This window comes from Nycticebus coucang, chromosome 6 (genome assembly GCF_027406575.1).
Source record: "Nycticebus coucang isolate mNycCou1 chromosome 6, mNycCou1.pri, whole genome shotgun sequence".
Taxonomy (NCBI): domain Eukaryota; kingdom Metazoa; phylum Chordata; class Mammalia; order Primates; family Lorisidae; genus Nycticebus; species Nycticebus coucang.
In genome coordinates, this window is record NC_069785.1 from 85,397,216 (window position 1) to 85,409,163 (window position 11,948).

General features: G+C 49.3%; 1 non-coding gene and 1 pseudogene across 1 annotated transcript; one reads left to right on the top strand and one right to left on the bottom strand.

Moving 5' to 3' along the window:
- Positions 1-702: 702 nt before the first annotated feature.
- On the bottom strand, positions 703-1,337 carry LOC128588758 (immunoglobulin lambda variable 3-19-like; annotated as a pseudogene).
- A 6,575-nt stretch (positions 1,338-7,912) lies between these two features.
- Positions 7,913-8,015, top strand: LOC128589378 (U6 spliceosomal RNA). Its single transcript, XR_008380970.1, has one exon. It is a non-coding gene; the product is annotated as a U6 spliceosomal RNA (small nuclear RNA).
- The last annotated feature ends 3,933 nt before the right edge of the window (positions 8,016-11,948 follow it).

Here is an 11,948-nt window from a genome sequence, read left to right on the forward strand (position 1 = left end):
TGGAATCAGACTCTCAGAGGGAAGCTACATGCGGCAAGGTTTGGGCTATTCTCTCTGGAAGGAGTTGTGGGAGGTACAACTGGGAAACCTGCATTATGGCTGCGACTGAGGCCCCAGCTGGGAGGCTGAGACAGGCCCTTGGTATTGTGGTCTCGGGCAGTTATTAGATCTGACCCTCAGTCTGAGAGGGGCATAACCTGAGTGCAGACACTTCTCTGCAGCCCAAGCAATGCCCAGTGGGGGCGCAGCCATGAGTGAGTGCCCAGCATGCCCAGCAGCAGAGGGTTGGCAGGTTCACCTTGAAGAGCAGATCTGGGGTAGGCAGAGCACTGGTCCTCTCTGCTCAGGATCCCAGCTTTAGTTGGGGGGGAGGAGGGTCCTGGGCAGTTCACTGAATATTCCAGGATATTTGGGCATGAGTAGTGGCCCTGGACTAGGCTCAAGCACCCCACATGTGGGCGTCCAGGCCTCATAACCATTTGGTCCCCTTCTCTCTTCACTTCCACTCAAAAGTAGTCACACTCATTTTTTCAGCAAGTCACACTCTACTGCAGACAATACCAGGCAGCCTGGTCCTGCCAGCCCCAGGTCCTCTCCTACCCCCCCTCCGCAGTGCCTGCATAGAGGGCTGCAGGGTGGGGCAACCTGAGTCTGAGTCTGAGTGACCTGGGCCACAACTGCCATGGCTTTGTCCATAATCCTCTAGGGGGCTAGAGATGGGTGACGCTGACAGGGAGGTGGGTTTTGTCTCATTTCCCCATCTGCTTGTGTCACTGTGAACTTGTCATTTTCCTCATCCAATGCCAGGCAGTAATAGTCAGCCTCATCGTCAGCCTGGTCAGGGTGGCCGTGTTCCTGGAATCAGAGCTGGAGAATCGGTCAGGGATCCCTGAGGGCCTCTCGTTGTTACCATACATGACCAGCACAGGAGCCTGGCCTGGCTTCTGCTGGTACCAACTTGGGTAATAGCTACTTAAGAGATCTCCCTGGCAGGTGATCCTGACCGTCTGTCCCAAGGCCACTGACATTGCAGGCACCTGAGTCAGCTCAGAGGAGGCCACAGAGCCTGCAAGAGAGGACAGGACAGGTGAGTCTGAGGGTGAGAATTTCACTCTCAGAGGGCCCCACACCCTGCAGCATCCCCTGTGCTAAGCTGAAGGTCAGGGCCAGCCTGACCCTGGTGCTGTGGGGGCTGAACCTGGGGGCAGCACCTGTGAAGAGAGAGAGCAGGAGGAACAGAAGAGGGGTCTGGGCCATGGTGAGACCCCCAGAGCTCTGCTTCCGAGCCTGCAGCTGGGGAAGGGCCACCTGTACTCCCTTATCACTGGAGGGGGAAACTCTTCATGTAAATCTACTTCCTTCCCTCTTGTGACTTGTTTGGGTGGCTCCCACTGAGCAGAGCATGCAAATCCTTTCTCCAGTCTCCAAAGTATCTGAGCTCTTACCTAAGCCTTGAGTCAGGGCCTCAAACTGCTAATTTCCCAAGTTCAAAGGAAGAGCCTACGGGTGACAGGAGTGGAGGGTGGTGAATGTCAAGCCCCAGGAGGGACTGCAACGGAAGCCTTGTCATGCCTTCTGCACCTGAGCACTATCAGGGACTTAGCCTCCTTCTGGACCCCAAGCTACGGCTCACAGTGCCCCCTGGTGCCCACAGGAGGAATGCCGTCCTGCCTATGTTAGTAGCTCAGGCATCATGACTTCTTGGCAGCCCTATTATGTGCCAGACCTGTCAGACAGTGCTGTAGACATTTTGTCTCCAGCAGACATTCTTACAGCAACTTTTTTTTTTTTTTTGCAGTTTTTGGCCAGGGCTGGGTTTGAACCTGCCACCTCTGGCATATGGGGCCCGCGCCCTACTCCTTTGAGCCATAGGCACCGTCCTCCAGCAGACATTCTTAATAACCCTAGAGCACTCTGAGCTCTCCTGCAGTCTACTACAAAGGGAACTAACATCAGGAGGTGACATGATTTTCCCAAAGTCCCAGATGGCAGGGTGTGGAGTCAAGATTCCATCTGGGACACTCAGCTCAGAGCTTGACCCTCTAGCCCCTCCATCCCCTTCTTCCCACCCTGAGCCCAACTCTTCCCTCCCCCTCCTCCCTGGCCACCTGTCCCCCTTGTCACCACCCAGTCTTCTTTAGTTAAGTGGGTGATCCTTCCCAAGTGCTGTGGACAGAGGTGGGAATGCCCCCCTTGCTCCTTCCCTCCTCCATGGCAGGCGACCTAGGAGCTTGTGTCAGCCAACACTGGGAACATTCGGATGCTTGGTCGTGATCCTTGTGCCCCAGCTCCTGTCCTGAGAATTTATAATCAGAATTCCATTCATTACATGTCATGGTCACGGCTGTTGAGTTTAGATGACTTCCCACTGGATACTGAAGCCTTTTAAGCATAATAAACATGATTGTCAAGAGAGTATATTTCACTTATTCACCTTAACAGATGGCTTGGCTTTCGAACCTAGTACTGCTGTAGATTTGCTGAAGCCAATCCTCCTGTCACTGCTGGTCCCCTATAAATAGCAGTACATGTGCAGCCCCGTGGGGGTGACATGCCCAGACGGAAGCCCCACTGTGTCCCCTCCTTCCCTCATGCCTCACAGGGTCTCACCTGGACACCTGCTGGCCACATATGCAGGCTGGTCTGGCACTTTTTCTCATGGATCCTGATACGGCATCAAGTGCTAATCATTAGGACCAACCTGGGAGAAGAGACCTTCATAAAAGTGATCAGTGCTTGTGGGTTAGAAAACAATGTTCCTTTGTGAAGAACAGCAATACTTTGGCCGAGGACAGTGGCTCACACCTGTAATCCTAGCACTCTAGGAGGTTCAGTGAGTGGATTGCTTGAAGTCAGGACTCCTAGAACAGCCTGAGCAAGAGTGACACCACATTTCTACCAAAAATAGAAGAAAATAACTGGGCATTGTGGTAGGCACCTATAGTCCCAGCTAATGGGGAGGCTAAGGCAGGAGGATCACTTGAACCTCAGAGTTTGAGGTTGCTGTGAGCTGTGATGCCACAGCACTCATAGCTTGGGGGGGGAAAAAGAACAGCACTACATTAAGGTTCAACAAAACATTCCTCATGATCAGCCCCCTTTCCTCTAGATCTGTGTATAGATTAAACTTTCTTACTTGTTATTGGGTTGATAGAAAGAATCTTCCTCCTAATAGGGGTGCCTGGAACAAAAATCACAGGGACAATTGTCATTTATTACACTGAACAATGATTAAAATGCCTATGCTGGCTCAGTTTCTTCTTTAAAATTAAAGTTATATTCATGCCACTGATGCACATAGTTAGAATTCCCTCCTTTTTTAGTGCCATTCCTCCGTGGGAGCCCTCTGGACTTGGGGACTCTCCAGCACCCGGGTAGCTGCCAATACATACTGCAGGGCAGTGACCCAAGTGGAACCTCACCCCCCCGGACTCATCTGTCCAATATGTCAGTCTTAGTGACAGGAGGTTGCCCACACCTTGGAAGGTGGGCAGTCTGAGTCAAGATGGGCCAGGGGTGCTATCTAAACAAGATTTCAAAGAGTTACTACCCAAGTGAAATAAAATATTTGAATATTTTAAGTTGATTACATATGGAAATGATGGTATTTTCGACATGGATAAACTCAGTTAAACAAATATATTGTGAAAGTTAATTCCATTATTTTTTAAATTTTTTTAATTAAATCATAATGCAATCATGGGATGTAATGTGCTGGTTCAGAATATAAATGTCTGAACACAGTAACTAAGAAAATGCCATGGGCGGCGCCTGTGGCTCAATGAGTAGGGCGCCGGTCCCATATGCAGGAGGTGGCAGGTTCCAACCTAGCCCCAGCCAAAAAAAAAACACACACACAAAAAAAAAAGAAAGAAAAGAAAATGCCATGAAGGCTATGTTAAACAGTTCAATGAAAATATTATTTTTGAGACAGGGTCTCACTCTGTTGCTCTGTGTAGAGTGCTGGAGGCATCATCACAGCTCACAGCAACCTCAGACTCTTGGGCTCTCGTGATCCTCTTGCCTCAGCCTCCCTAGTAGCCAGGACTGCGGGCACCCACCACAACGCCTGGCCAGTTTTTCTATTTTTAGTAGAGACTGGATCTCACTCTTCCTCAGGCTGGTCTCAAACTCCTGAGCTCAAGCAAACCACCCACCCTGGCCTCCCAGAGTGCTGGGATTACAGGTATGAGCCACGATGCACAGCCTGAAATTATATTTTGAATAGACTGTGCAGCACAAGAGAGCTGCTACTTCACTACAAAGTCATGATATGATTTAATTGTTTTTATGTATTTAATTTAATTTAATTTTATTTTTTGAGACAGAGTCTCACTAAGTCACCCTGGGTAGAGTGCCGTGGCGTCACAGTTCACAGCAACCTCAAACTCTTGGGCTTAAGTGATTCTCTTGCCTCAGCCTTACTCTCCCAAGTAGCTGGGACTACATGTGCCCGCCACAACGCCCTGCTATTTTTTTGCTGTAGTTGTCATTGTTAAGCTGGCCCGGGCCGGGTTTGAATCCACCACCCTCGGTGTATGTGGCCAGCGTTGTTACCTCTGTGCTACAAGTGCCAACCCAGCCTCCATCATTTTTGAAGATGGCAGAAATTGTGGCTGCACGGACAGGTCTGAGTGGGATGTCCCCCAGAAGGGGACCCACAGGGCCTGGATTCTAGTCCTGTTCCACAAGCATATTCTGCAGGTTCAAATGTGAGTCATCCCTGAGCTCTGTAACATGCTGTCACTGCAGTGCTCAGACAAGGTCCTTGCCACACACAGCTGAGGCTGACTAGGACGCAGGCTTTCAATGAGATGTCGCGTGTGTTCAAAACATTGCAAAGAGGGAAAAGGTGGGACCTATGAGAATAGGCAGCAAGAGCCTCTGGTTTAGCTTCAGGCCCTGGGTGGCCTCCCTAAGAAAGGGCCTTTCACTCAGAACAAGGAAGAATACTGTGCTGTTAACAACTGAGGAGGGTTCCCAAGAGGGAGATGAGGGGCAGGGAGCCATGATAATCTGTGGGGCAGAGGAAGGGGATTCATTAGAAGGTGCAAGGCGTCTTTGATGGTTAAAACACCTGCCTCCCTTGGGCGGCGCCTGTGGCTCAAGGAGTAGGGTGCCAGTCCCATATGCTGGAGGTGGCGGGTTCAAACCCAGCCCTGGCCAAAAACCAAAAAAAAAAAAAAAACACCTGCCTCCCACAGGGCTCAAAAATGCTAGTTACAGTCAGAGCCTTGCCCAACATGGGCTGGCCCAACCCCGCAGTTACTTGCATCCTGTGTTTACTCATACTTGGTCACCTCAATTCTCCCCACTCTGTTTCTAGGTGAGGAAGAAATAGGAAAGTTCTCCAAAGGTGGAGAGAGAACCTGTCCCAGTAGAAAGTAGAAGAAAGTTGCTAGAGGTGACACCCCTGAATTGTCCCCACGTGGACACTGAGCCAGCTGTCCATCATATATAGCTACCTTTGCTGAGCAGACTAAGAGTGTCTCTGAGCACACAGACCACAGGCAGGGACTGAGCCTTGGCTCCTAAGTGGCCTCAGTGAACTGATGTTCCCAAGCCCTCACTGTGCCACGTGGAGGGACAAGAGGAGGCCACATAGCCTCACTCTTGAACTTCAGAGATGTTCTGTTCCGGGGAGGTGGTGGGGAATCCTGGGACAGGATGCAAGTCAGAAGCTCAGGAGGGGATTGATCTCATCTCCTCATCACACAGGAGTATAGGGGGGACAAGGTCACCTAGCCCTACCTCAGGGGGGGCCCATCCACACAAACTGTGGTACCTGGAGGACCAGCAGGACCACCCTGACTTGGGAGTCAGGGACCCCAGACCTCCTGAGGCTCCCTCTGCAACTTCAAGAGACCCTTCAGGGGATTTGTATCCTCAAGGAAATTTCAGATGCTCTGGTTCAAGCCACAGTGGAAAAATCTCTCCTCCTCTGCTTTTAACAAGTCCTTGCATCCTCCATGTCCTCCCCAGGCCCCTGGGTCTGGTGCTTAACAGCCTTGTCCTCAGCTCACTGAGCTTTATTGAGGGCCTAGAACCTGTCAGGATGTGCAAGAAAGGTTTTTTTGTTGTTGTTTATTTTGTTTTTGAGGCAGAGTCCCACTGTGTCACCCTCGGTAGAGTGCCTTGACATCACAGCTCACAGCAACCTCAGACTCTTGGGCTTAAGCGATTCTCTTGCCTCAGCCTCCCAAGTAGCTGGGACTACAGGCACCTGCCACAATGCCTGGCTATTTTTTTTGTTACTTTTGTCATTGTTGTTTGGCAGGCCCTGGCCGGGTTCAAACCCACCGGCCCCAGTGCATGCGGCTGGCGCCCTAACCACTGAGTTATGGGAGCCGGGCCAGGTTTTGGGTTGTTTTTTTTTTTTTTTTCTAATTTTTATTTATTTATTTATTTTTTTTTTTTGCAGTTTCTGTCCGGGGCTGGGTTTGAACCCGCCACCTTCGGCATATGGGGCTGGCGTCCTACCCCTTTGAGCCACTGGCGCCACCCTTTTTTTTCTAATTTTTGAGACAGAGTCTCGCTCAGCCTGGGGGAGAGTCCTGTGGCATCAGCCTAGCTCACAGCAACCTCAAACTCCTGGGCTAAAGCAATACTCCTGCCTTCGCATCCCAAGTATCTGGGATTTCAGGCATGCACCAAAGTGCCTGGCTAATTTTTCCTTTTTTCTATTTTTAGTAGAAACTCTGCTCTGCTTGCTCTTGCTCTGACTGGTCTTAAACTCCTTAACTCAAGTGATCCACCTGCCTCAGCTCCCAGAGTGCTAGGACTGCAAGTATGAGCCACCATGCCCAGCCATTGTTTTGCTTTTTTTTTTAATTATTATTAAATCATAGCTGTGTACATTAATGCGATCATGGGGCACCATACACTGGTTTTATAGACCGTTTGACACATTTTCATCACACTGGTTATGAAAATGGCATGTTCTTCTTCCTGGCATGTTCTTAGTTATTGTGTTAAGACATTTATATTCTACATTTACTAAGTTTCACATGTACCCTTGTAAGACGCACCGCAGGTGTAATCCCACCAATCACCCTCCCTCTGCTCATCCTCCCCCCTCCCTCCCCTATGAAACTAATTTATGGCTTTCATATGAAAGCTATAATGCAGTTATAACACATTTTTGCTTTTTAAAGAATGTTTTGGGGCTTGGCGTCTGTGGCTCAAGCGGCTAAGACACCAGTCACATACACCTGAGCTGGTGGTTTTGAATCCAGCCTGGGCCCGCCAACCAACAATGATGGCTGCAACCAAAACATAGCCAGGCACTGTGGCGGGTGCCTGTAGTCCCAGCTACTTGGGAGGCGGAGGCAGGAGAATCTCTTGAGCCCAGGAGTTGGAGGTTGCTATGAGCTGTGATGTCACAAGCACTCTACCCAGGGCGACAGCTTGAGGTTCTGTCTCAAAAAAAGAAAAAGTTTTGGCACGTAATACTTGTACATATTTCTTGGATATTTGTGATATTTTGATAAATGCTTGCACTTTATAGTGATAAAGTCAGATTATTTACAATATTTGTCACAACACTTCTTGGCCTTTTGGCTAAGTTCAAGTGTAGAATATTTGTCACCTCAAACATGTATCATCTCTCTGTGCTGGGAATATTTCAAATATTCCTCACTATTTTGAAGTATACAATAAATTATTCAGTATTAAATTAATCACCCTACTAGGCTACAGCAAACTAGAAGTTCTTCCTTCTGTCTAACTGCGCATCTGTTCATCCTAAATTAAGACATGACTTTGAGTGCTCGCTTCAGCGGCACATACACTAAAATTGGAATGAGGGTGGCGTCTGTGGCTCAAGTAGTAGGGCGCCCGTTCCATATGCCAGAGGTGGTGGGTTCAAACCCAGCCCCAGCCAAAAAAATAAAATAAAATAAAATAAAATAAAATAAAATAAAATAAAATAAAATAAAATTGGAATGATACAGAGAAGATTAGCATGGCCCCTGTGCAAGGAAGACATGCAAATTTGTGAAGCGTTCCATATTTTTCAGAGAGAGGGAAGGAGGGAAGAGGGTGGGGTCTCGGTGTGTGACACACCTCTTGGGGGCAAGACACAATTATAAGAGGAACATTATCTAACAAATGCAGTCAGTGTAACCTGGTTTCTTGTACTGTCAATGAATCCCCAATTAAAAAAAAAAAGACATGACTTTGGGCTGAAGGCATTAGGTATTCATTGCTCCTGAACCACACTCTGAAAGGGGCAGGTTGGGTCCTCTGCACCCAAAAGCATTCTCTAGTGGGGGAACAGCTGTGAGATGCCAGGGGTTCCCAGGCCATTGTGTGGATGGGTGAGTGGGTAAGTCCTGAAAAGGGTATTTCGGTGGATACCACAGTGCCCACTATTATGGTCTTCCCAGATCAGAACATCAGGAGCCATGAGACCTGGGCTTGAGGGTTTCAGTTAAACATGAGCACTTCATAGGAACAATTCCGGTTATACACATACGGGCCATAGCAGAGGCACTGGCTTGGGTTCAGTTACCACACACAAGGACATCCAGGGACTTTGACAATCACCGGGTAGCTCCCTCTGAATGGCCTTCAATTCAAGCCATCTAAAGCTAAGTCACAACCTGGACCAGATAACACCAGGAAAGCCTACTTCTACCAGCCCCAAATCCACCCCTGACCACCCTCTGGAGAGTCTGCTAGGAGGGCTGGAGGGACGGGCAGCCTGGAGGTATTAGATCCAGGTGACCAGGTCCAGTTCTGCTTGTGACTCTGTCCATAGTCCTGGAGCGAGAGGGTGACACCAACTGTAAAGGGATTTGTATCTCACTTCCCCATCTGCCTGTGTCACTGTGAGATAAGTACCACTGCTTTCACAGTAATAGTCAGCCTTGTTCCCAGCCTGGGCCCCACTGATGGTCAGGGTGGCCGTATTCCCTGACTTGGAGACAGAGAATCTCTCAGGGATCCCTGAGGGCCGGAAATTGTCATAATAGATGACAAGCGTTGGGGCCTGGCCTGGCTTCTGCTGGTACCAGTTTACATCAAAGATTTCTATGCTGTCTTCCTAGCAGGTGATCCTGGCCGTCTGTCCCAAAGCCACAGACACTGCAGGTACCTGAGTCAGCTCAGAGGAGGCCACAGAGCCTGCAAGAGAGGACAGAACAGGTGAGTCTAAGGAAGAAGGTCTCATTCTCAGAGGGCCCCATACTCTGCAGTATCCCCTGTGCTGAGCTGAAGGTCAGGGCCAAGCTGACCCCTGGTGCTGTGATGACCCCTGCCATCCTGTGTGTGTCATTGGCTCAAGCACAATGGCTGCTTCTGAGACCTGATTCATACATATGCCAACCCTTTGCTGAGAGCTTACATGCACCACCTCAAGAGCACATTCATAGTAATCCCAAAGCATCCCGATGCTCAAGGTGCAATCTCCCCTCGTCTATTGAAGAGGGAACCAACATCAGGAGGTCATGTCACTTTTCCAGTCTACAGACAGCAGACTCAGCTCAGACTTTGACAGTCCAGCCCCTCCCTGACCGCCTCCCACCTGGAGACCCAACTCATCCCTCCCAGGCCTTTTGGGTTCTTCTGGTCATTACCCTCTCTTCTTTGCTTGGGTGGGCTCTCTGAGTTCTATGTACAGTGTGGGGAGGCTCCCCTTGCTCCCTACATGGTAGGTGACCAGGGAGCATGTGTCAGTGATCACACTGAGGACATTCTGATTCCTGGTCATGCTTCTCATGCCAGGCTCCTCTCCTGACGAGTCAGGATCAGAATTCCATGAATTCAGAATGGTCTAACAAGTCAAGACCATTTATTCTAGGGTGGCGCCTGTGGCTCAAAGGAGTAGGGCACCGGCCCCATAAGCCAGAGGTGGTGGGTTCAAGCCTAGCCCTGGCCAAAAACTGCAAAAAAAAAAAGGCTCAAAAAAAAAAAAAAAGACTGGGCGGCGCCTGTGGCTCAAGGAGTAGGGCGCCAGTCCATATGCCAGAGGTTGCAGGTTCAAACCCAGCCCCGGCCAAAAAACCACAAAAAAAAAAAAAAAAGACTATTTATTCTAGACAACACAGGTTTATAAAAGAGAGACTACAGGGCGGCGCCTGTGGCTCAGTGAGCAGGGCGCCGGCCCCATATACCGAGGGTGATGGGTTCAAACCCAGCCCAGGCCAAACTGCAACAAAAAAATAGCCGGGCATTGTGGCGGGCGCCTGTAGTCCCAGCTGCTCGGGAGGCTGAGACAGGAGAATCGCTTAAGCCCAGGAGTTGGAGGTTGCTGTGAGCTGTGTGATGCCACGGCACTCTACCGAGGGCAATGAAGTGAAACCCTGTCTCTACAAAAAAAAAAAAAAAAAAAAAAAGAGAGACTACAGGCTCGGCACCTGTAGCACAGTGGATATGGTGCCAGCCACATATACTGAGGGTGCCGGGTTCAAACCTGGCCCGGCCCAGCTAAACAATTGCAACAAAAAAATAGCCAAGCGTTGTGGCAGGTGTCTGTAGTCCCAGCCACTTGGGAGGCTGAGGCAAGAGAATCACTTAAGCTCAAGAGTTTGAGGTTGCAGTGAGCTGTGATGCTGCGGCACTCTACCAAAGGTGACATAGTGAGACTGTCTCAAAAAAAAGAAAAAAAATCTCCTGGGCTCAAGTAATCCCCCTGCCTCAGTCTCCTGAGTGGGTAGGACTGCACTGGAGGTTTTTGAAGTGTCTCTTATCATCACTCTAATTCAGTGAAGGTTAATTCTCACTTTTCCAAAATGAAGATACCAGTATTTTCATTTCTGATAAAATAATATACTTTATATAGACTGAATGTTGAGGGAAGGGTTCCCTCAAATTCCTATGTTGAAGCCCAAATCCCAAGTGTGACTATAATTGGAAATGAGGCCTCTAAGGAAGTATTATAACTAAGGTTAACTGAAGTCATAAGGATGGAGTCCTGATCAGATTGAGGATCAGTCTCCTTATACCAAGAGACACCAGATGAGGCACAGTGGCTTACACCTGTAATCCCAGCACCTTGGGAGGCCAAGGCAGGTGGATTTCTCAAGCTCAGGAGTTCAAGACCAGCCTGAGCAAGAGTGAGAGCCTGCATTTACAAAAAATAAAAAAAAAATAGCCAGATATGGTTAATTTATCTAGGAATGGTGGTTTGCCCACTTATAGTTCCAGCTATTTGGGAGGCTGAGGCAAGAGGATTGCTCAAGCTCAAGAGTTTGAGGTTGCTGTGAGCTATGACACCACAGCACTCTACTCAGGGTGGCAGAGGAGACTCTGTCTAAAAAAATAATAATAATAAACAGAGAGAACTGGAGAATTTGCTCCCTCTCCATACATGTGCACAAAGAGGTCATGTGAGGATACCGCTAGATGGCAGCCGCCTGTAAGTCAAGAGAAAAACCTCCAGAATGATACCAGCTCCCTTGCGGTATCTGTCAGGACTGTGAGAAACAACTTCTGTTGTTTAAGCCATCCAGTGTGCGATATTTTGTTGTGGCAGCCCAGCAAACATGATAGAAAAAATTCAAGAGAGGGCACCGCCTGTGACTCAGTGGGTAGGGCTCCGACCCCATATACTGAGGGTGGTGGGTTCAAACCCAGCCCCTGCCAAACTGCAACAAAAAATAGCTGGGTGTTGTGGCGCCTGTAGTCCCAGCTACTCAGGAGGCTGAGGCAAGAGAATCGCCTAAGCCCAGGAGTTGGAGGTTGTTGTAAGCTGCAACGCCACAGCACTCTACTGAGAGCAATAAAGTGAGACTCTGTCTCTAAAAAAAATTGCTCTCTGGGTGGCGCCTGTGGCTCAGTGAGTAGGGCGCTGGCCCCATATGCCGAGGGTGGTGGGTTCAAACCCAGCCCCAGCCAAACTGCAACAAAAAAATAGCCAGGCGTTGTGGCGGGCACCTGTAGTCCCAGCTGCTTGGGAAGCTGAGGCAAGAGAATTGCGTAAGCCCAAGAGTTAGAGGTTGCTGTGA